General features: G+C 36.5%; 1 long non-coding RNA gene across 1 annotated transcript in view; it reads left to right on the plus strand.

Annotated features, from left to right (window-relative positions):
• The window catches only part of LOC109372143 (uncharacterized), a 63,455-nt gene that overhangs the window by 22,140 nt on the left and 17,092 nt on the right, over positions 1-24,223 (plus strand). Inside the window, exon 2 of the long non-coding RNA XR_002122002.1 lies at positions 22,134-22,225. This is a non-coding gene — a long non-coding RNA (uncharacterized LOC109372143). The remainder of the gene's footprint in view (positions 1-22,133; positions 22,226-24,223) is intronic.

The following is a 24,223-nucleotide window of genomic DNA, read 5'->3' on the forward strand; positions in this document are numbered from 1 at the left end:
CAGGTAGTAACCCAGACTGCAGTCCAGAGAGAAAGAAAGGTAGGTTTATAAAGACAAAAACTATAAAAGGTAATTCGTTCATGCAATTGAAGGATTGAAAGCTAGGTTAACAGGGATTGGTTAATTCCAATATGCAAATTAGGGAGGCAAACACTACCAGGCAGGAAGTACAGTCCATATAGATCTGTGTAGCCTGTTGTTGCAGGAAGTTTATGGCTCAGGCTTGAGCTGAGTTTAGCAACAGCTTAGCAACTTAATAGCAGCTCTGAGCACTGAGGCACAAGGTGTGGATAGGCCCCACTTCCTTAAGAGCTTCCTGATGCTATTGTAAGTAACTGTCCTAGCAATATTTATTCCATTTTATTTTATCCAATATCAAGTATCAAAGTTGGGTTTTTTTTTCCACAACCGGTTGACTATGCAATTGCATAATCTTTCTTATTTTCCTTTACATTTCCCAGTTTTCCAGCAGTGTCTTTCACTTGTTTATTTGCCATTTAATAAGCCCTCTTTTTTCAACTGACCCATTCATTATGTTCATTTGTGTATTGGATTGTTTGTCCTTTATGGGTTGATTTCTAAGAATAATTTATGTGTTCTGTATACAAATCCTTTTTGCACATATGCATTAAAAATATTTCCCCTTTTTTGTGGTTTATATTTTTCCTCTAATTATAGGGTCTTATATAACACAGAAATTTTAAATTTTGATACACTTAATTTAATCTTTTGGTTATAATTTGTGCTTACTGTGTTTTGTTCAGAAAAACTTTTACACCCTAAAATCATAAGCACATTCTCATGTATTCTTTTAAATTTTCATTTTTTTTCTTTTTATATTAGATCTTTAATACACCTTCAATTTTGTATTTGTGAATATATGTGTCTGTGTGTGTGGAGAGAAAAAGAAAGAGAGAGAGACAGATCCAGGTTTATTATTTTTCCTTCTGCAACAATTGTGTCAGTACCATTTCTTGAATACTCACCCTTTTCTACTCATGTGCAAACCTTTCCACAAAGAAAACTCTACAATTGGGTAGATTCTTTGGTGAGTTCTATGAAGCATTTGAGAAATAATACCAATGTCACACAAAACCCTTTCAGAAAATAGAGTAGAAAGAAACCCTTCCTAACTCAGTTTATGATGTCAGTATAATTCTGGTATCAAAACCTAACAAGAACATTATAAAAAGTAAAATGTTAGCAAATGGAATCCAGAATATCTGAAAGGATAATGCATAATGGCCCAGTGGAATTTATCTTAGGGATATAAGATTGTTATAATATCTCTCCCAGAACTTAAACACAGACACCTCTGTGGTCCATGCCTGATTTTGTGTATGCTTCAAGGGGTATTGGGAACTGGATTTGAAGAACTACTAGATCAGGACCTGTGTCCAGAAGTCTTTGACTGAAGAAGGGATGAAAGGAAGCTAGAGTCTTGTTAAGAGAAGCCAGCTACCCTTAGGAGCAGCTATGGAAAAAAAAATCAGTTTTTGGAGTCATTTACCCTGGTTTTGAGTGTTAAAATGAAGTTTTCAGATATGTAATCTTTTGAATGTTGCCAACGTCTATTCTTCCTAGACATAGGTTAGTGTAGTTCACTATTTTAAAGCAATGTGGCCATTCCATTTACCAGCTTGTTTCTAGTTCCTTCCAATGGGGATTTCTCCCATTCCCTTGACCTGGGCTGCACTGTCTCATGGGCTGCAGAGCCAATTGCTATACACAATGCTGCAAAACAGCAGGGAAGTGGAGCCTTATATAAGAATTGCTAGCCTTGATTGTTGCAATTCCAGCTTCTCTGTCTCTGCTGTCTCACCCTAGGAACCAGATATATCTGGGGAGTTGGAGGTCTGATAGATGAAGAAAACTGGGGGAGAACTCATTTTAAGGAAAGAAGGAAGAGTTGAATAAGAAAGTGGAGGCTGGAGTATCTTTCATGTTAGTCCCTTAGATGGTCCTTCTGTCTAGTTTCTATGATCCAGTACCATAATAAAAAATAAAAAATTAAAAAAAATATATATATACACACAAAGAAATCTTTCATGGAAATTAGAACATCCATGAGACCTGGAGATCCCCAAGCAAGCTGTGTTTTGTAATCTGTGCAGTGCAGGTTTAATGAAGAGGGCCTGTTACAGTACAGATCAGCACACTGTCCCAGGAATGGATGGAGATCAACAACACCTAGGGGCAGGGGAAAGAAGACGTCAGATTACTGTACAGGTGACAGGCATCACTTAGCAACCAGGCTGTGGAACAGGAGAATGCAGATGCCTGTAAAACAGGAAGGTGTACATGGTGATGGAGAGGTACCAGTAAAAGATATACATGAGCCTCCTGCTATGGAGGCCCACACTATTCCAGAGCAATTTCCAATGGGTCAGAGCTCCTTGAACTTTCTTGTTGGTGAGAATCTAGGAATAAAAATATTTTAAAACATCTGAAACTAAGGTTTATGTGTCAGTGAATAGGGGTTCCATTTGTATTGCCAACTGTGCCTAGCCAACTGCCTTGCTCGTGATGGTAAGTCAGTAGCTATTGATTAACGATGTATTTTCCTGGTCTGCAAACTAGGGGAGTAAACTATGATTCTGGCATTAGGGATAAATTACAAGGATGTGCTGTAAACCACTGAACCTCTAGTCTGGGAAAGAAAATAACAACAAAACTGGAGGGGCTATTTGGAAACAATAAATTATTTCAGCTAAGCATCAGCTGAGCCGATGCCAAATGGACTGAAGTTCTGGTTATCCTGAAAAGAACTATGGGCTGAATTTCAGCATGAGAAGAAATGAGGTTGTTTAAAAAAAAAAGAGAGAGAGGAAAACTAAACAATTTGGTAACTAAAACACAAGAGAAATATGCTGTTTCTGCTACATAAGAGGTCTTGCCGATAATTTTTGTTTTGTTTTTAATTCCTATTTACATAATAAACATTGATGTTTATTTTGAATGGTATGGATACTAGGAAGAGTATTTATTTAGTGGTCAATTTATGTAGCTAAATACAAGATGTCCCAATAAAATTCAAATGCCTGAGTGAGCATTTTCTGTAGACAGTTACATTTTTAATTGTGAAATATTTAAGTTTTATGAAAATGAAAGCTGTAGGCAAATCTAATTGCATAGTTGGTATTCTGGATCCCTGACCAGAGATTTTTTTTTTCCTCCCTTTGAAATTTCCAAAATGCCTGAATCACTGGGTGTGAATTCCATGTACTTGCCTGTAAGATTTTCTCAATAGTGAGATTAAGTCTTCAGAACACAAAATGGAAAAACAAAAGCTGCAGGATGTGAACGCCAAAAATCAAATGGAAAAATGGAGATAAGAAAAGTATTAAGAATTTTACTTTAAAATCAAAACAGTGATTCTACTCCATTGGATATAACTTTCAGGTCATTATCTTTTCCCTGAACTATTGCAATTGTCTTTTTTACTGTTCTCTCTGCTGCCAGTTTCCACTCACTCCAATCTCTCATACACTTTACCCACAAATTATCTTCCTGTAGTTCAGCTCTGATCATGTCATTACTCAGCTCATAAACCTTCAATGACTCCTCATTATCAGAACAATGAAGTCCAAACTTGAGCTGGGCATTCAATCTCCCAACTAGCTTTCCAATTCTGTCTTCCATTTGATGGTTCTTATATAATAGTTCAATTCCCTTTAAGTCCCTTAGAGTCTAATCAGCTGGAACCACTCTGATTTTATATGTACACCCTGGCTATCCTGATCTCTAATTATTTGGTTCTCTTGTTTCCAACACTGGCAGTTTTTGTATATTTAATTTCTCCCCAACTTCACAAGCTTAGTTTACATACCACTTGTATGACTGAACTGTGTCCCCTCAAAATCGTTATGTTGAAGCCCTAACTTATAATGTGACTATATTTGCAAATAAGGCCTTTAGGGAGTTAATTAAGATTAAATGAGGTCATGAGGGTGGGGCGCTAATCCTTCTGGACTAGTGGCCTTAAAAGAAGAGGGAGAGACATGAGAGACCTCTCTCCCTCACCCCACACAGAGGAAAGGCCTTGTGAGGACACAGCAAGGCGACAACCCTCTACAAGTCAGGAAGAAAGCTCCCAAAAGAAACCAACTCCAACAGCACCTTGAACTTGGACTTCTACCCTCCAGAACTGAAAGAAACTAAATTTCTGGGGCCAGCCGAGTGGCGTGTTGGTTAAGAACTGGCTTGGGATGTCAGAGTGCCTGGGTTCGGATCCCACATATGAGGGCCAGTGACACTGCCCTCCACAGCTAAGATACTGAACAACAGCTCGACCTGGAGCTGGGCTGCCGAGAGTCGCCGGCGAAGGCGTAGGCTGCAGCCCCTGTGGCAGTGGGTTGCCATGGGCTACTGTGTGTAGCCAGCAGCCGGCAGCCGCAGTGAGCGGCTGTCCAGAAGCTGGTGACTGATCTGCCCAGAAGCTGGTGACTGATCTGCCTTGCTCGGAAAGAGCGCAAATGATGGTGCCAACTTGGGCCAGTGAAGCAACGTCCTCCACAACTAGACTGAAGAACAAAAGGACAGAAACTTGTCTGTTCCCCTTCCCCCAATTCCCCAGCGCTGTTCCAATTCCTCAATAAAAAAAAAATCCAAAAAAAAGAAACTAAATTTCTGTTGTTTATGCCCCCCAGTCTGTGCTATTTTGTTATAGCAGCCCTACTAGCTACTATACCACTTCCTCAGCAAATCTTCTCTGATCATCACCATTTCCCTTCCTCTAGTCTCATGCCATTTTATTTGTACCTATATAATATTACTTATCACTTCCCAACGTTAATTATAGTAATTTAGTGTATCAGTTAATATTAGGCTTGACCTGAGTAAGACAGAGCTTAATCGTTTTGTAATGTAAAAGCAGTGGGAAACGCAGTTTAGGTCTGGTATGTAGACTCCTTGCTCAAAAGGACCCAGTCTTGTCCTATGTTTTGATTTTTCTAGTCTTATTTTCACCCTTAAGGTCACCTCATTGTTCAAAATAGCTGCGAAAGCTCAAGCTATATGTGTTCCAGGAAACAGGAAGAAAAGAGAAGAGAAGGAGCAAAGATCCCACCATTCGGCTGAGTCAGCTCCCATTAGAAAGCCTTCCCCAAATCTCCAACAGTACTCTGCTTACACTGCATTAACTAAAATCTATAAAGTATATGTAACACCTTTCCGCAAGTTGTGTGTAGCCATTTAGTTGAATGCTAAAAAGAGACTGATGGTAAATATCAGATACTGATGGTAAACATGCCATCTTTAAATTCGTTTTCATCACCTCTAGGAAATTACAAATTGCTTAAGAACATTTACTTATACATCTGTGCATCTCAAACATTTTATAGTGCTAAGATTTTCACATATAGGACACTCAAAAATATCTGTTGAATGAATGAACTAGTTGATATTCATGCACTTGAATTGTGCAGGAAGGCCATGCAGGCAATACTTAACCTTTTCCTGCTGCCTGCTCAGGCTTATGGGGCACCTGAAGGGTTTTTCATAATAACACTGTCATTATACTATAAATGTTGTATTTTATGCTGAATGTTCTCAATATTGAGGTTTCCACTCACTTCTTATAATGGTCACAAGGTATATTTATCTAAACTTCTCTACAGGCAGCACATTTTTGGTGTGATGATACTTCCATTTATTTTTTTTTACCTCCCAAAAGACCACAAGAGCAATTTTTTTCTTTTTAAACAAAGAAAATAACTTCTATATAGTTCTAGAAGAGTCAAATTTATCTCCATAATTTTTTTTTTTTTTAGCCTATGCTATCGCCGGCGACTCACGCTAGCCCAGCTCCAGGTCAAGTTGTTGTTCACCATCTCAGCTGTAGAGGGTGCAGTGTCACTGGCCCTCATATGGGATCTGAACCAGGGCCCTGCTGCTCAGAGCTGGCGTCCCAATCCAGCTCTTAACCAACGCGCCACTCGGCCGACCCTCTCCATACCTTTCTATTCCAAATGTTGATAACTTTGGCAACATTGGACAATCAGCCTGTGTGTTTTCCTATAGACCATCATAAAATGGAGTGGGTAAAAATGCTACATTTTCTTTTGTTTTGTTTTAAAAAACACCTACCCTCTTTAAGGATGATGCCAAGTGCAGAGTGCTTAACACTGCTCCTTAAATTTTCTATCTCCTACTTTTTTTGTGTTTTGTGTGTTGTTTTGTTTTTCTTCACCCTACTCCCTCATAGTCTAAACCAGCATTAAAAATCACAAAGGATTCAAAAGGTATATGAGATTAGCGTAGGTGATGGGGTAGAGATGTGGGAGGGGTAAATTCCTACTCTCTCACAACTTGTCCCAACTTGTGAAGGTACAAGGGACATCCAACAGAGGCAAATTCAGAAATGGAACTAGGTGGCTATTGCTTGCTACTTCTTTTCGTCAATTTCACAGTTGGACTGAGCAAATAGAAGGTTGGTTAAATTGTTACCCCAATGAACAAACAATAGGGCTCCTTTCCACACTTCTAACCCACAGTCCTACTCACCAGGGTCCAAGTTTCTACTGAACATTTCTCTGCCAAAGGAGTCCCTGAAACAGAACTCAATCTCTGGCCTTACTCCACTTTGCCATTCCCCAGCGAGCACAGAAATATTCATACCTAGCAAGAGATCTTTGCCAGGTCTAGCAGAAACACCTAAAGAAATAAAGGAATCTCAGTTTGAGTATCCTTGCTCCTCTTTCTCCAATGTATCTAATCAGATCTAGGGTAAATAACAGATGTTGTTAATAACATAGTAAAAGCCACTAATATGCCCATTTTTTCCTGGAGTGCAACTGAAGGATTTTCTGGGAATATGGTAACAAGTGACAAATTGGTCACGTCTATTTGCATGAAATGTTTTGACTGCTGAAGTTGTTCTATAGCAGTTCATTAAAAGACCCATAAAATATGTAAGTTTACATTCTATAAAAAGATCATCAGGAATTTCTTGGCTGATAGTATTCCTTCTATTAAGCATCTGTTTTCTATTTTCTAAAGGATTGTAGCTGTGGCTGTCCAATTGTATATTAAAAATAGTTGATTTAAGATGGATGAAAATGTTGTAATTTCTTAGTAAAGATTAGTAACCCACCAATGAAGCTTCCTTAGAAGGCAACCAGCAATGTGTATGCAGCACATCTGCTTTCAAAATATTAAAAAATGATAAACACTCACCGATCCAATCCATCTGGTCTCTTCATCTGCATAATTGTCTTATTTTTAAAATGAGGACATGCACTGAGCTTGACATTACACAAAGCTGAAGAATTTTTCTCCTTGATTTCTAGGCTGTAATGAATGACTGAGGTCAATTTTAGAGGAATGTCATGTTTATTATTGCATATGTAGGCATTCTGGAAAATTGGTGAAAACCCAATTCCAATATAAAGTATGCTGTCTTTGACTGGAAGTCGTGAGTGATGTCAATTGGATAGAACATTAAAAAATCACAGGCTAATGGTTTTGATTAAAAAGTGTCAAGAACTCAATAAAGACTATCTACCTTAACACCATTAATAGAAATATCCTTTATTGAGTGCTTAATTTGTGCCAGGTGCTAGGCTAAGCAATTTACAGGAATTATTTCATTTAGTTCCCATCACAACTCTTACTAACACCATTTTAGAAAAGAAAACTGAGGCTCAGGCAGTTAGCAGTTTACCCAAGGCCACCCAGCTAGTGCATGGAGAAGCCATGGTTCGTATTTGGGCAATACGGCATCAGTGCCCATTTTCATGCGCTCTCTGTGATATGGCATGCAAAATACCTTTTTAAATGATATCAATCTTCTTAGCATTAACATTCTTTTCTAAAAACTATATCTCTCAAATGTGTAATAATTTTTTCCTAACCTGCACCTCACCCATAAATTCATTAAATGATAACAGTAATGATGATAATAATCAACACTTGTTAGCATCATTGCATTTCAGATATTGTTCTAAGCTCCATACAAATGAACTCACTTAATCCTCATAATAACTCTACAAGATAGGTACAATTACAGCTCCCAGTTTTCAAATAGGGAAAATGAGGCATATTATGTTAAATAACTTGCCCAGTTCAAACAACTAGGAAATAAAAGTTCCAAAATTTTAACTCAGTAACTCAGGCTCCAAACCTGTACCTATATACTACGTTAGGCATGTGGTAGGTGCCATGTTAAGTGGTGTATGTATAAAAGATGAATAAAACATGATCAACTTATTTCAGTTAGCATAACGATTTCAAGGTTTAGCCATGTTGTAGCCTGTACCAGGACTTCAGTCATTTTTACGGATGGATAATATTCCATTGTATCAATATACCACATTTTGTTTATCCTTTCATCTTTTGATGGGCAGTTGGATTGTTTTCACTTTTAGGCTACTGTAATACTGCTGTGAATATTGTGTGCAAGTATCTGCATCCTGTTTTCAATTATTCAGGGTACATAACAAGAAATAGAATTGCTACATCATATAGCTAAAATGGCAAATTTTTATATTTACATATATTTTTAACACAAAAAAAATAATAGTAAAAAACAGAAACGCATGGTCTCTGTCATTGGGGGCATCAATAAAAGATGACAGAAGTTTGAGCGAATAATTAGAGTAATATGATATATCCTGTTCTGGTGGCCTGTGCAAGGAGTTCTATGAACTGGTGCATGCACAACACTGCTTAGTGTAGGGTATGGGGCTTTAGGGAAGAGTCCAGTGATGATATTTAGAAACATTCTTAAAGGGAGAGGAAATCGTCTCAAGAATGATGGTGCTGGCTAATAGGAGTGGGATGAAGCAGGTCAGGAGGGTGGAGAAAGTATTTCAGAGGACTTCCCATGAATAAAGTTTCAAAAATATGTCCAACCCTAACTGTGATAGTTAATTTTCTGTCTCAACTTGAATGGGCCATGGGGTGTCCAGATATTTGGTCAAACATTATTCTAGGTGTATCTGTGAGGTTTTAGATGAGGTTAACATTGAAATCAGTAGACTGAGTAAGCCAGATTCCTTTCCCTAAAGGAGTGGACATGATCCAATCAGTTTAAGGTTTACATAGAGCAAAAAAGCTGACCTTCCTGCAAGTATGAAGAAACTCCTGCTGCCTAACAACTTAGCAGGGACATCAGTCTTTTCCTGCCTTCAGACTCAAACTGAAAACTAAGATCTTTTTGGGTCTTGAACCTGCACACCTTTGGATTGGAATTTATGCCATTGGCTCTCCTAGGTCTCCAGCTTGCTGACTACAGGTCTTGGGACTTCTTAGCCTTCACAATCCCATGAGCCAATTCCTTATAATAAACCTCTTTCTGTATAGATACAAGTTTTGTTGGAGGACCCTAATACACCCACACATTGTAGTTTGTTGTGGCTGTGTCTGAAGGTGAGTGGAGAGGATAGGAATTCTCTTTCATGGCTTCTAAAGTTAGAAACTACACTCCCCTTTGACTGCTCTCTCTTCTTTACCTATTATCTGTTTCCAAATTCTGTTGACTCATCTTCAAAAAAATGTCTTAGCTATTGACTCATTGTGACACTCAAGGCCTTTTGACATTTGACTTCATCTCCTCCTTCATGTCTGTGCATAATCTGTGCTTCAGCCATCCTTGGCTATTACTGGAATGTTCCATCACATGCACTTCCTTGATTCTATGTATCTGGTCATGCTTCCTTTTCTGTCAGGGATACCATTTCCTCATCCCTGAGTAATTATATCCAACTCACATTTAAAGTTGTATGAAACAATGCAAGCTCATAATGGTAGAAAATTCTCTCTGCTTTGTTTGTTCACTGCTCTATGCCAAATATCTAGGATAGTGACTGGAATGAGAAAGAGACAGAAGACAGAGAGAGAAGGAGAGATTGAGAGAGAGGGTGATAGAGAGAGAGAGACCAACTGACAGCACTCGGGACTTAAGATGAATGGTAGGAGTGTTTAGCTCCAGCCGTACCCTTCCTAGTCTGTCACATCAGTTCAAATTTATTCACATTTAAGTCACTTGCAACTGAAAAAGCTCTGGCCAATCCACTATCTATAGAAGCTTAGCCATTAAAAGTATTGAAAGATTTCTTGAAAAAAAAATTGGTCACAAGGATGAGGGTCCAGCATTCTCGATTGCCTCATGTTCTTCCCATCCTTTAAGATATATAAACACTAAAATTCTCCTGTAATCACAGGTCCAATTGAGCAATGGAGAATACTCAAAAAAAAATGTTCACTGAAAGCTAAAAGAAATATGTTCTAGACAGTTCATGAACCAACTATTCTTTTTTTGTTTTTGTTTCTTTGGGTTCTTTTTGGTTTCAGGTGTACAAAGCAATGTAATACGTAACAGTTAGACATTTACACCCATCACAAAGTGATAACCCCACCAATCTACTACCCCTCTGACATCATATATAACTATTACAATACCATTGACTATATTCCTTATGCTGTACTCTACATCCTGTGAATACTGATATTCAATATTATTCTACTTCAACTTCAGGTGTATAGCACAGTGGTCAGGCATCTACATGGTCTATGAAGTGATCCCCCTGATAAGTCCAGTGCCCATCTGGCACCCTACATAATCTATACAACATTATTAATTATATTTCCCATACTGCATTTTTATATCCCTGTGACTATATTGTGACTAGTAATTTGCACTTTCTAATCCCTTCACCTTCTCCCCTATTCCCATCCCCCTCCCATCTATGAACCATCAGTTTTTTTCTCTGTATCTCTGAATCTATTTCTGTTTGGTTAGCTTGCTTATTCTGTTCTTTAGATTCCACATATAAGTGAGATCACATGGTATTTGTCTTTCTCAGTGTGACTTATCTAACTTAGCATGATATTCTCTAGGTCCATCCATGTTGCAAATGGTAAGATTTCACTCCTTTTATGGCTGAGTAATATTCCATTGTATAAATGTACTACAGTTTCTTTATTCAATCATCTATCGATGGGCATTTTGGTTGTTTTGATGTCTTGGCTATTGTAAATAGCACTGCAATAAACACAGGAGTGCATATATTTTTTTCAAATTAGTGTTTTGGATTCCTTTGGATAGATATTCAAGAGTGGAATTGCTACATCAGAAGGTAGTTCTATTTTCAAGTTTTTGAGGTACCTCCATACTGACTTCCATAGTGGCTGCACCAATCTGCAGTCCCACCAACAGTGCACCAGGGTTCCCTTTTCCCCAAAACCTCACAGGCACTTGTTTGTTGATTTATTGATGATAGCCGTTCTGACCGGGGTGAGGTGGTGTCTCATTGTGGTTTTTATTTGCATATGATTAGTGATGTTGAGCATTTTTTCAGATGTCTGTTGGCCATCTGTGTGTCCTCTTTAGAGAAATGTCTCTTCATGTCCTCTGGCCATATTTAATTGGGCTGTTGTTTTGGTGTTGAGTTGTATGAGTTTTTTAAATAAGTTTTGGATATTAACCCCTTGTCAGATATATCATTGGCAAGGATCTTCTCCCATTCAGTAGGATGTATTTTTGCTTTATTGATGGTTTCCTTTGCTGTGAAAAAAAATTTAATTTGATGTAATCCCACATGTTTATTTTGTCTTTTACTTCCCTTGCCTGAGGGGATATATCAGTAAACATATTACTAAGGGTAATGTCTGTGAATTTACTTCTGATATTTTCTTCAAGGAGTTTTATGATTTGGGATCTTACATTTAAGTTTTTAATCCATTTTGAATTTATTCTTGTGTATGACATAAAAAGGTGGTCAAGTTTCACTTTTTTGTATGTATCTGTCCAGTTTTCCTAGTACCATTTATTAAATAGACTGTCTTTACTCCCAATGTAAATTCTTGCTTCCATTGTCATAGATTAAATGACCATATAGGCATGGATTTATTTCTGGTTTGTCTATTCTGTTCCATTAACCTATGTGTCTGTTTTTATGCCAGTACCATGCTGTTTTGATTACTATAGAATTGTAGTATGATTTGATGCCTCGTAGTGTGATACTTCCCACTTTGTTCTTATTTTTCAAGATTGTCGTGACTATTTGGGGTTGTCTATAGTTCCATATAAATTTTAGGATTATTTGTTTTAGTCTGTGAAAAATGTCATTGGTAGCTCGATAGGGATTATATTGAATCCATATATTGCCTTAGGTAATGTGGACATTTAAACTATATTAATTCTTCCTATCCATGAGCATGGCATATGTTTCCATTTATTTGTATCTTCTTTAATTTCTCTCTTCAAAGTCTTATAATTTTCTGACTACATGTCTTTTACTTCCTTGGTTAAAATTATTCCTAAGTATTTTATTGTTTTTGAAGCAATTGTACATGGGATTGTTTTCTTAATTTCTTCTTCTGATAGTTTGTTATTGATGTATACAAATGCAACTGATTTCTGAATATTAATTTTGTATCCTGCTAACTTACTAAATTTATTTATCAGTTCTAATAGTTTTTTGGTGGACTCTTTGGGGTTCTCTATATAGTATCATGTTATCTAAATATAATGACAATTTTACATCCTCCTTTCCAATTTGGATGCCTTTTATTTCTTTTTCTTGTCTGATTGCTGTGGCTAGAACTTCCAGTACTGTGTTGAATAAAAGCAGTGAAAGTGGGCATCCTTGTCTTATGAACCCACTATTCTTAAAATAGTTAACTTCTCTTTCCATTTGAAATGAAGGCACTACCTTGGCTCTTTTCTATTGTGTCTAATATAATATGTTTTATTAGTAGTTTAATAACAATAATACATTTACCATTAGTTTAATACAAGTCTCATTATTTCATTGCTTATTGATTTCATTATGTTTAATTTGTCTGTGCTATTAATTAGTCTCATCACTTAGGACTTCTGCAATTATTATTTTTTCCTTTGTAGAGTGTAGTGAAAGAGTTTTCACATATTTTACATATTCTAAGTGCTAAGCATCCTTATTAAGTGAAGGAAACACAAGCCTGCAAAGAGGGAAATGGAAGTAGAAAGAACAAGCCTCCCCTAGACCTTGACCACGTTGGCTCCAGCTGGAAGCTTTAACACAGGCAGCCTGATTTCCAGCTCTTACTTCCTCATAGTTTTTATTCCCTTTGATACTATTACCTTCCTCTTTTTAAAGAACATTTTCACATACATATACAAAGCTTCTCAAAGTTTGTTTCCAAGCACATCTCCTCAGTTAAGTGAAGCAACCAATTATCATCAACAAGCCTAAGAATGGAAATAACCTTGTGCTTTTTGAATGGAAATAGATTGGAGGATTTCTAATACAATGTTAATAGGTCCCAGGCTCTGTAACTGCCAAGAGAACGTCTCTAGGTGAGTCCTTCATGCTATAATTGCCCTATAGCAGTTAGTATTAGAGGAATTTTTCAAGATAATAATACTTTAAAATTTTCCTCAACCAAAGAAAATACAAAAATGTTCTTTGTTGCCCTAATAAAACCAATGCACACATTTCTCTCAATCTGTGATGTTATTTATACAGTGGGAAAAAAAGACTAGAATGATATGTAAGTTTTTAATATTGAGGAATTTCGGTTTCAATATTTACTGACCTCTTTCACAGTTCACAGTGTTTTTTCTTTTGTTTTGTTTTTTGTTTTTTGTTTTTGTTTTCCCCATCCATCATTTTTATCCCTTAATGGAAAAGGGATTCTTTTAGGTATTGAATGACAACTTTGATTACTAAAACATTTTCTTTTCTAAAGTTCCAAAAAACTTTCTGTTGTGATAATAGTAGATTAAAAGTTTCAGGAAGCTTGCTTTTATTATTATTATTTTATTATTATTTTATCAGAGAGAAAAACTTATCATGATGAGCAGTTTTTGAAATAGTTTTCAGACTTTTGATGCCAAAAGTCCATCCAGCCTTACTTTTGTTTATGGTGCAGTGATATATCAAGATGTAGATAGGTAAGCCATGAAATACCACTTTTCTCAAGTAGTAAGTAGTTCAATAGCAGGAAATTTTAAGGCTTTTTCATAGATAAAAATGTATAGATCCCCATCATATGTTTGCTTATGGAGTATTTTTCAAAAACATCTCTATAATTACTTGTTTAGGTATTGGATCTTGGGGTCAGTAAAAATACAGATATCTTATAATAATTGTTAAGAATATTCATTTTTCCCAAGCTCAGAAAAATACATAAGCATATTTGTTGTTTTATTGTACCTTTCCTGTTACTGCCCTTAATATAAAATTGTGCAGCTCTGCTATTTTTTACATCATTCATTTATAAAATCTATGGCTCTAGATGTTATATAAATGTTGTTCGAAGTATAACACAATGGCCTTGGTCATTCCACAATAGATTCAGGGAGCAATTGTCATAAAGGATTCTGAATGATTTTATATACAGAGAAAATTATATTTGTTCTGGCAGGAATAGAAATATGGCAGACCAGCTGAAGTCTAACTAGCAATTTCATCAAAGAAAAAACAGGATTTTATCATTTATAGCATAGTAGATGCTTAATTAATAATTCTTGGATGAAACATTGAGTGAATGAATGAATACAAATGAATCATAGATATACTGTGAAAACACAGACTTCTAGGAGTTTCTTTTAGAAAATATTATTACTTAGAACGATACAGGTACTCTTCTCCCCCAAAATGTATAGGGTTTCCTGCATATGATTCAAGATATACAGTTAGAATCAACTAAGATGGGGTGCAGCATACCACATGTGATTTTAGGTTTTCTTTACATGAAAATTATAAAATATAAATGGATGGCCATTTGGTTTGTGTTGTTTGGATGTCCTTCTCCCTAATAGAACTATAAATCACCTGATAACTCTTTTAACACTGGGTTTATGAGACTATATAATCCAAGTAAGGTAGCTGAGCAACACTTTACTTAAATTGGAAGAAAAGGCACTCCATGGAAAAATACAAGTATAATGTCACTGTAGAGCTTTTCACCGATGTTTTAGCTACAGATTAAAAAAAAGCACTGCAAAAGAAACACTAAGGTTAGACCTAGGATAACATGAATCACGTTTTAATGACTAAACAGAATTTTCAGATTATGGAAACACAAATGCATTTATGTCAAGATATGTGGACTGGGATAAACTACACTAGATGATCACTGCCTTGATAGTTTACAAACCAATTTTGGTTTTCCTTTTGCTACAACAATTGTTGTTCTTGCAAAATGATCTTTGAAAAGTAGCATTTTCCCTGTCTTTGTAACCTCACATTAAGAAAACACCCATATTTCTACTTCAGTTATCACAGAGGAAGGCTGACTTCCCAACTTTAGAGAGAACAAAGTTATAGTCTTCTGAATACATGGGTGGTAATTTGAACTTGACCTAACAAAGTCAAACTTACAAGAAGCCTAACTTCCAGAGAGAGAATGCATATACCAAAAAAACAGAAATGTCACTTTCTTTCTGTACCTTTGAGGATGGCAAATAATTTTTAAAATATCTCTGAAAGGTGAATCAAAGTTTGTCATAAGGGCTAATATCTATTACAGCTTTCTTATTTTCTATCCATTACACAAGAGTTAAACAAAATGTTTGAATGGAACATTTAATAACAAAAGACATTTATGATGTTTACTTAATGTTTTGGACCATTAAGCATCAATGACATGAGTTATTGTATGTAATATCTAGCCAAAAATCTTTTGACCAGGCTGCATTTTACTACTTTTGGAGCTGCCAGCATCCCAATTTGAAAAAAAAATCTGTGGTCAAATCTTAGTTTTCTCAGAGGACTTTGGATTTGAAAATATCTCCTGTTGCCAGAAAGTACCTTTTGAAGTTTACATTAAGATGGATATTTATTTATTTTTTCCCTATAACAATGACAGTGGTTGAGATAAACTGTTTAATTCTAAATAGAAAACACATCTGCTGTGTCTGCATTGTTTGTGGTTGCTGGAGGGGTGACAATTTAAACCAAGTAGCACACATGACATTTTAAGTGAGATGTTGTGTGAGGGCTTCCAGCTGCTGACGTTGTCCTATCGTGCTCAACTGGGGCCAGTGGGGCCAGTTGGATGGACATACAGGCATGTCTTCTGCTTTCCTTCCTTTTCAAAAAGTGAGATAGTGGTAAAGGAGGACTTAAAAATTAACATTTTCCCTAGTTATACTTACCTGCTGATTTATGAAAAGAAATTTAGCATATTTTTTCTAACGTATTCTCCACCTCAAATCATATTGGCTTTTGTTTGGGATTGAATGGAATATAAAGGTTAATTTAGATGGTGGATATCCTTGTAATACCAATTTCTTCTTCTTCAGGTGTCTCATAAAAGTTTCAAAAATGTCTTCATATAGTCTTTAATATTTCTTGTTATATACGTGCCTATGTATTTTGTATTTTTGTTGCCATTTTAAGTGAGATGTTGCCCATCATTATATATCAGAACTTTCTGTTGTTTGTATGAAGGAAAGTTAAAGTTTTTACCTTAGCATTATAAGCAGTATCCTTATTGATTTTTTAAATTGTTTCTAATAGTGAAAAACCTAGCTCTATAAATATTTTTTCTAGTTTATGATAATGTTGCTTTCTCTGTTGTAATTATTATACTCCTTATTTAGTTCTCTTACCTAAGTGAGTTATCTAGGACTTCAAAACAGTATTAAATGACAATGGCAATATTGAGGATTTTCATCTTTTTCCTGAGATTTAGTAGAGATTTTACCATTAAGCCTGATGCTAATTTTGGTTCAGTTTATTTATTTCTCTTATTCAATCCATAAAAAGTTTAGTATGTGTCTAAAAAGATAACAATGTCTTTAAAAATCTAGCCACAATACTGATCTCATTTAATAATAAATTAATTCCTTAACATTATCAACTACCCAGTAAATAATCCAATTCCAATTGTCTTATATATGTCATAAAGAATTTTCAAAATCAGTATCCAAAAAGATCCATATATTGCAATTAGTGAAAATTCCTTGTCTTTTTTAATTCCTCACTTTTATTTCTTTGTTTTCTTATTTTTGCAATTTTTGTTGCAAAAATTAGATTATCATTCTTGAATATTCCATAGCCTAAGTTTTGCTGATTGCATCTTCATGGTATCATTTAACACATTCCCCTGTCATCTGTTGTTCCTGTATGTTGGTTGTTTGGTCTAGAAACTTGATCAGATTAAGGTTTATTTATTTTATTTTTGACAAGCCTGTCTTCTAGGTCGTGGTGTGTTCTTCCCTCAGGATGGACATGATACCTGGTTGTATTTCTTTTTTGTGGGTTTGTAGCTGATAATGATCAATGCCTAGATCCATTAGTTTACCAGTAATGGTAAAATAGCGATTTTCTAATTTTGTCATTGCTCCTTTATTTAGTAGCTGCAGTTTTCCTATGAGAATATATCTTTCTAAATTACAAGGTCAGTTAGGGGCTTTGCCTCAATGCCATTTTTTGGTACGCAACAGAAATGATTTATGTATATTTCCCATTTCATCACACAAATTCTTAAAAAGATGTGTACTCTAGGGGTGAGATATAATAAAATTAAGCATTGTACTGCTTTAACAAAGAGATTGTTAAGTAAAATTAGTCTTTTAAAAACTGTATGTGCTTAATGTTAGAAAGAAAAATGCAGTGACTGCTAGTATACTTTGTTACCTAAAACATGGCTGTAGAAAGCCAACTCCATGGTTGCAGAGAGGCTTTCTTAGAAAAAGGGATCAACATGAGCTGGGCAGAGAGCTCAAATGATATCTTCTACAATTTCTAATTTATTGTATCAATATTTTAAATAGAGAAACCTTAAAAAATACCTAAAACTCCAATGTTTACGTAAATTTAAGTACCGGTAACTCTTGGTAAACTAACCCTGACATCATGCTTGCTACAAATGAAAAGCTGAGCAGTCTCCATTAATTCATCCCATAGAGAACATGGTCTTATTTGCAGCCTACTACAAATATACTTGGAGACAAGAGGGCTTTGCAAAATATCCCTTTACTCTTCCTCTGTGGTCCTTTTTGAGCCATAAGAAACTTTTTCCGTTAGGTCCCAGAATTATTTTCCCTGATGGATTATCTCTCTCTTGCTATTTTTTTTTTTTGCTCAGAATCCCAGCTCCATCCTGTCATGAGTCTGCATTGGCAGGCACATCCTGTGTCTCGTGGCTTCTTAAGTATTGGTACTCTCAGGTTCTGTTGTCTGGGATGCCGACTGTTTTTGGAGAGCAGCACGTGGAAGACAATTCAAACCTTCTCTTCTGCGGAAGCTGGTTGTCTCACAGAAACTTACTCTATTATTTCTCAAGGATCCCTCTACACTTATAAGAGTTGTTCAAAAGAATAGTAAGAGTACACCATCCAATCACAGTGATTTACAAAATCTAATGCCATTTTCATCCTGAATTGTGAACAGAAGTGCTAAAAGATACAGAAAAAGCTGCCTATCTTGCCCTCATATCACCATTATCTTACTTAAAAATCCTGTGATGGAGGAATTTTTATACATTCAATTGTCATCTGCACTACTTTTTTTCAACCAAAATACCTACGACCCTAAGAAATTAGCAAAGTGCAGTTAAATAAGCATTGAATTAAAAGTTAAGGTCCTAGTTTGGGGACTTAAAACTAAGTTACATGATTCAGGAAAATCCTCTCTGAACCTGTTCACTTTTTTACCTTTCTGCATTATGTGCTTAATAACACCTGCCTTATTCAAGTTGCAAGGGCACTGTAAGGATCAGCCAGCATGTTTTATAATTAAATACTTCACAATTTATAAAATGTTTTCTTTTCTACTGGCTTGTGAGTTCTTTGGGTACAGGAGCCTACACTTGATCATCTCTATATTCCATCAGGACTCAGTCAAGTGCCTTGACCACAGTCTGGTCTTGATAAATGTTGAGTAATGAATTAATCTTTGACCTTATCATAACTTTCTATTTTGTTGTTCAGCATGGTAGACCTATTTTTTTGAACTCCTGATATCATTTCATATTTGCTCAATACTTATGACTTACTCTCATCTAAGTTCATTTACTTTGATCCACCTATTCTTTTGAGCAATATCAACCATACATCTCTCACTTTGGACACTCAGTGGAAACAGAAAAATCTCTTACTTATCTCTCTACATAATATAAAGGCACTGATATAAAGAAATTGCAAATAGAAAGAGAGATTTTAAAAGTACTAGATAGATTACAGCCTCAACACGAATGAAACCCTTAAAAGGGAGTCTGATGTTTATACTCGTAAGAATAAAATCATTGTATTGTTACTATGCATGTTTTCACACAAAAAACTACTATTCCATACTGCAATCAATTTATACCCAATATGTACTATCTACCATATGATGTTCTCCCAAATGTACTCTAATTCACTCTGTTTTGTTTCAACAGTAGCTGAATAGGTGCTCTCAGCTCAATATCGCTTTATTCAAGGCTCTATGATCCCTCAACCCTTCTCCAAAACAATAGATTCAATTATTCCATTCAAATAGATATACCCTTCCTAATGATAAGATAATATGTATTTAACCAAAATATTCAATTCATGACTCATAAAGAAAAACATAAATGAACATTGTAGGTAGTTGAACTTATAAGTTAAACTTATTAATTCATTTGACAACTACTAAATGTGTCAGTCCTGTGAGAGGTGCTAGGAATATAGATATTAACAACATAAAATTTTCTGCTTTCAAAGAGTTCAGACTCAAGTGCTGGGAATGACCCCTCACTTTATTCAACAGTCTGTGTAATGGCACGGCAAAATTAACTGATCTCTCTACATTTAAGACACTTGAAATTTGGAAGTAACTTCTTTTTTTTTAATTAAAATTTATTAGGGTGACAGTGGTTAGTAAAATTACAGGTTTCAAATGCACAATTCTGTAATACATCATCTATATATCACATTGTATGTTCACCACCCAGAGTCAGTTCTCCTTCCATCACTATATATTTGACCCTGTTTACCCTCTTCTACCTCCCTATACCAAACATGCAAGGTGCTTTCCATGAATTATCACACTGAATTCTAACAGCCTTGTGAAACAAGTGTCATCGTCTTCCCACAGTTAATTCACCCAATGTAAGCAGCAGAATGAGCTTTTGAATCCTGGTATTTTTGCCTTCACAAGGAGTTGTTAACCTCTATTTTATATCATCTTTCAAACCTATTTTTTAAGGTCCCGTCATAATTGGAACTAAAATGTATCTTCAGGGCCGGCCAAGTGGCGCGTTGGTTAAGAACTGGCTTGGGATGCCAGAGTGCCTGGGTTCGGATCCCACATATGAGGGCCAGTGACACTGCCCTCTACAGCTAAGATGCTGAATAACAGCTCAACTTGGAGCTGGGCTGCCATGAGTCACTGGCGATGGCGTAGGCTGCAGCCCCTGCTGCAGTGAGCTGTTATAAAGCTACCGTGTGTGGCCGGCAGCCAATGTGAGCAGCCAGCAGCCACCATGAGCGGCTGTCCAGAAGCCGGCGACTGATCTGCCTCGCCTGGGAAGAGCACAATGATGGTGCCAACTTGGGCCAGTGAAGCAACGTCCTCCACAACTAGACTGAAGAACAAAAGGACAGCAACTTGTCTGTTCTCCTTCCCCCAATTCCCCAAAAAAAAAAAAAAAATCTTTAAAATGTATCTTCACCCAAAGGTGTGCCATCTTCCACCTCTCTTCATTGGAAGCCCTGGGGTCATCTCAGGGAACAATTCTTAGCTAAAATGGAATTGTATTGTAAACCCCGGGTTAAGCAATAGCTAATCAATAAATGGCAAACCATAACAAAAGTCTATTTAGAAGAACCAAAATATTTTTTTTAGATTTTACTTTGGGAAAGCCCTGATATAAAATATTGCTTTGCCATGATGACACAAATAAAAACAAGAAAGAAAACCATTGATAGATCTGACTATGTACAAATCTAAACATCTAAAATATCTAAAGGTTAAAAGCAATCCATAAATAGAATTGAAATGCAAAGGGCAAATCAGGAAAACACGGCACCATATAAAACAAATACTATTAATATATAATAAATATGCTTTCAAAGTAAGGAATTACTAAAGATGGAGTTAACAATTTAGCTACGACATGATTAAGTGTGGCATTACTATAAAGGTAAGAAGTCAGGAAGAAATATCCATCAATAGGGAGACCAGTTCCATAAGAAATAAACTATGGTGCATTCAGATGAAAGACTACATAAGCAGTAATTTAAAATGAGGCTGTTTTATTTAAAATGTGGAAAGCTGTTCACAATAAATCAAGTAAAAAACAAAAAACAGGTCACAAAAAGCATGTCTGCTTTGATCACAGATGTGTGTATTTGTGCATGTGTGCACATATGTGTGCGTGTATATGTGTGTGTGCCTGTATCGGAAAGGATGGTTGCCAAAGCCAAAGCTGAATCTATTTATGGTATTACAGTATTTATATTTATTTATAGCATTACAGGTGCTATAATTTTTGTCTTTTTGCTTTAATAAATACAATGAACATATATTATCTTGTAGAACTTTTGTCACGCAAGCAATTTATAAAATGAGCTACGTTATGATTTGATCTACGTAATAGATTCTTGATATTGTCTATGAAATAGCCTACCTTCCTCAGTTCCTACTTTCTATGTTGAAATTACAAACATCCCCATTTGCATTACTCCAGACATTGGTCAAGTTATCAGTCAACATTTATTATGTGAGAACTGTATACTTGACGCTAAACAAAACATAAAGTTGTGGAGGGAGCTGAAATTAAATAAGACGCCCAAGAAGCTGCAGTGCTGATGGCCCTTTGGCAGAAGCTCTTGTAATGGGCTGAGATAAGTGGCATATTTACTTCATGTGCTCCTGACAAATGGATTGAACAGCCCCGAGAGGCCTCTTAGGCCTCCGTTGGCAAGCAGGAGCAAAGGGAGAAGAGTAGGTGGTGGGGGAATTTAAGGCCACAGCCTACATCCCTGCAAGACAACTGGAATAGGGGTCATACATAAGATGGCAGCTGGTGTAGGCTGCTAAAACAATGGCTCCTCTCTCTATCAGTAGAGCATTTTCTGTAATAGTCTGTATATTGAGAAATGTTAGGAGCTACCTTGGAAATTGCAGGAGAAAAGGCTTTTATTATCAGTGAGTGTTTAGCATTTTCTAACAAAAGGAAATCCTATCTTGTCTCTAGGGTCTCCTCTAATTAGAGTTTATTTCTTCCAGGAAATGATAGAAAGGCAAGTGGCTGGAGAATAAAGCAAGAAATGAAGATTGAAAGCTATTCAAAATCTAGGTCTCCATCCAGGCAATAGCAAGTATGTTATATTTTTTTCTCTAGTTCCCTGTTTAGACCTATCCACCTTCTTAATATCTCCCCCAGGTCCCTTTTGCTCTTATACACTGGAAGACCAATAAGATCCTGTGACTCTAAATTAGCAGTTCACAAGTGTGGTCCCTGGGCTAGCAGCATCAGTGTCAGCTGGGAACTTGTAAGAAATGCAGATTCTCGGGCCCAAACCCAACTATACGAAGTTAGGATTCTGGGAGTGCAGCCCAGTAATCTGTGTTCTGGTAGTAAGCCCTCCAAGTAATTCTGATGCATGCTTAGGTTTAAAAACCACTGGTCTGGATGATTCAACTTTCAAAGGTCTCTGCATAAAAATTCAAAAAAATAAAGGAGTCAATTACAAGAATCTAAAAGTCAATGCATGCGCCACCAAAATATAATTTGTTTTTTAAATATCTTGAGGAGCATTTTATTCCTGAGTTTAACATTTTGTAATTAACGAGTATCATATTTAATAAAACCAAATTTCATATTTATGTATGTATAGACACATCATATATTTGAAACTATTGAAAATTATACATATGTATATATGCACATGGAATTTTATTTTAAGGATTGCTTATCATATTGTCATCTATGGCTATCCTGAAGATTGCTTCTCGGCCTGTGGGCTAAGATCAAGCGTATGTCTATCCTGAGGTTCCTTTTTCTTAAGATGAGTGACACGAAGAGGAGGAAGAGCAGTGGGAAGACTCTTTCACTCTCCTAAAGTATATTTCACAACATTTTCTTTCTTCTCAAACTTCCGGTACTCTCTTTCCCATTCTCACATAGCTGATGACTTCTTTTATTTTCCTCAGAAAAAAATTCACACAAGCTATTAGGTTAGAAGTAAACACCCCCATGCTCAGACCAGCACATCTGTCAGCCACCTTGTCTGTTCCTCACACTGTTTTCCCCTCCAGTGATGGATGGACTTGTACATGCGTTTCACCCCTCTGACTCAACGAAAGTGCGTCCTTCTTTCTTGCATCATTAATTAACCACCCTCTGAGGGTTCTACTGAGATCACCAAGGGTAAAGATGTATCATTAGAGACCAAGGCTAAGATCACCCACACCCTCGTATTACCAGTGACTATATATCAGTGCAGAAGTTGGACAGGCTGATAGGAAAAAAAAATGATTCATTTAATATATGATATTGGAAGAGAGCTCTATGGAAACCCTGGACCACCAGAAAAAAAAAAAGTGGGTCTTGAGCAAATTAAGCCTGAAACATCACTGGAGACAAAAATGACAAAATGAAAGCTATCCTACTTTGAGAGGGCAGGGTTCTTAGGAAAAAACAACAATGCTGGGAAAAATAGAAGGCAGCAGCAAAAGAGGAAGACCAAATATAAGATGGAGTGACTCCATAAAAGAAGCCCTAGGCAGGAGTCTCCAGGAGCTGAGCAGGGCTGTGAGGACAGGACACTGTGGACCTCTCATTCATGAGGTTGCCAGGAACCAGAGCCGACTCAACGCAACAGCACTTGATACACATTGAGTTACTCTCATTAGCACACAAACATGTTATACGCACATGGCACAGAGTAGATGCTCGAAGAATATTTTTGAAGTAGTGAAATAGCAAAAGTAGACATAGTTTGGGAAAAGGCCTAAATATTGCAGGTACTTAGAGATGGCCTTTCTTTGATGCACTAGAGAAGTGAAATGCAAAGTTTGGCCCTGTCAGAAAAAACCTTCTGAGTAAAGAGGGTGGGTAAGGCAGCCTGAGGCAGCAGGATGGAGCCAAGGGGTACGGTGCTGCAGTGTGCGAGGCTCCGAACGGACAGTCAGGACATCAGAGTCCATGCCCTTTCTCCAATGATCAGCTGCCAAAGGAGCCATACTCTCCCTGGCTCTGTTTCCTTATCAGCAAGATCAGTTTTAAATGATTACTAAGACACTGAATATCCTGAGTATAAAAATATTGTACCTAACTTATCTTGTTTACAGGATAATTAGTAGAACTATGTTTT

The sequence above is a fragment of the Hipposideros armiger genome, unplaced genomic scaffold, assembly GCF_001890085.2.
Source record: "Hipposideros armiger isolate ML-2016 unplaced genomic scaffold, ASM189008v1 scaffold_614, whole genome shotgun sequence".
In the NCBI taxonomy this organism is placed as follows: domain Eukaryota; kingdom Metazoa; phylum Chordata; class Mammalia; order Chiroptera; family Hipposideridae; genus Hipposideros; species Hipposideros armiger.